The sequence below is a fragment of the Myotis lucifugus genome, unplaced genomic scaffold (assembly GCF_000147115.1).
Source record: "Myotis lucifugus unplaced genomic scaffold, Myoluc2.0 scaffold_7, whole genome shotgun sequence".
In the NCBI taxonomy this organism is placed as follows: Eukaryota; Metazoa; Chordata; class Mammalia; order Chiroptera; family Vespertilionidae; genus Myotis; species Myotis lucifugus.
Window position 1 is genome coordinate 17,500,961 of NW_005871055.1, and position 2,072 is coordinate 17,503,032.

Below are 2,072 nucleotides of genomic sequence, written 5' to 3' on the forward strand. Positions count from 1 at the left end.
ACCGATCTGCCAATGGCATGCCACAAACGGCCCTCCCACGGGGATCCCGGGTTGGCAGGTGTTAATGCACTTATCCGCCACCGGCCACACCCACAAACAGCCTTTCCGTGGGGATCCCGGTTTGGCGGGTGCTAATGCACAGATCTGCCAACACGCATACCCAGGCCGCCTTTGCCCTGCACAAACTATGCAGCTGGGAGAAGGGAGTGGGGCCCCTGGGAGCAGGGTGGGAACTGCCCGGGGTTTGCATCAGGTAGCCCAGAGTGGAGTCCGAACTATGCAGCCAGGAGAGGGGCGAGGGGCCGCTGGGAGCAGGGTGGGAACTTCCCGGGGTTTGCGTCAGGCAGCCCAGAGCGGAGTGCGAACTATCCCCACCGATAGCTGCTTGCTCATTCACTTACTTGCTCATTCATTCACTCATTCACTCGCTCATTCATTCACTCATTCACTCACTCAGCACACTCTCTCAGGTCCCTGGCACCAGGCCAGGCACTGAAGTCGAAGCAGGATAAGACAGAGCTATGTCCTCAAGATGTTAGTAATTCAGTAGGCCAAAACAGGCACATGAACAAGGCAGTTGTATGCACAGATGCACTGTACTGGGTTCGGTGAGGGCTTTAACTAACGCCGACTTTGTTCTCTTGATAAAATGGGGCCTCGGGAGCCAGGCTGCCCCAAGCCTGTAGGCCTGTGCCTAGGCCAGGAGTGGCCGGGGTCCCGGAACATGACAGAGGATGCAGGTCGGGCTGAGGGGTCTGGCCCCACCCCTCACCCTCACCCCCGAGTGCACAAATTTTTGTGCACCGGTCTACTAGTCCTATATAATAAAAGGCTAATATGCAAATAGACTGAACAGCGGAATTACTGGTTACTGTGACACATACTGACCACCAGGGGGCAGATGCTTAATGCAGGAGCTTCCCCCTGCTTGTCAGTGCGCTCCCACAGGGGGAGCACCGCTCAGCCAGAAGCTGGGCTCACAGCTGACAAGTGCAGCAGCAGTGGTGGTGGGAGCCTCTCCCACCTCCGTAGCAGTCGGACATCCCCCGAGGGCTCTTGGACTGCAAAAGGGTGCAGGCCTGGCTGAGGGACCCCCCTAGTGCACGAATTTCGTGTACTGGGCCTCTAGTATTATATTTATTTAGTTTCACATGTCTCATTTTTAGATATTTTAAGGTGAAGTGTTTGTCTTTTTAATTAATCAAAATTTTTGTTCCCTTCCAGTTAGCTAGGGCACTCAAGTCAGCATTTTCACTCAGTTTGTCTGATTTTCATTACTGAAGAATTAGGTCTGGTAATTAAATCCAATCTCAGCAAAGTTTATTTTAGGCAGTTTATTTAGGTTCTATGCAAAATGGAATCTCATAGGGACAGAGAATTAACATCATTTGAAGTACAATTGCAGTGAAATATATTTACCAGCTATTTTGAAAGAAGAGATTAGAAACTTCCCTGGACTTGACTCAGCTTCTATGTCTTCATGCACCTTTTTCCACTTATAGTTCCCATTCTTTATAATTAGATGTGTTCCTATATTTTCTGCTGGTTTTCTACATCAATAAGCTGCTTTTGTCAATAATTTTATATAACTCAGTATGTCTTCCACTGATTCATACACATACATATACACATACACATTAAAATACTTAAAAAGTGATACCCAAATATAAAAAGGTACAAAAATGTACATATAAATATATAATACATAATATTTATACTTATATATTATACTAGAGGCCTGGTGCACAAAATTTGTGCATGGGGGGGGGTGTCCCTCAGCCCAGCCTGCACCCTCTCCAATTCGGGATCCTTCAGGGGATGTCTGACTGCCAGTTTAGGCCCAATACCTGCAGTCAGACATCCCTCTTGCAATCCAGGACCGTTGGCTCCTAACCACTCACCTGCCTGATGCCTCTAACTGCTCCCTGGCCAGCCTGATTGCCCCCTAACTGCCCTCCCCTGCTGGCCTGATCGCCCCCTAACTGCCCTCCCCTGCCGGCCTGATCATCCCTAACCACCTCTGCCTCAGCTCCTGCTACCATGGCTTTGTCCAGAAGGATGTCCGGAAAATG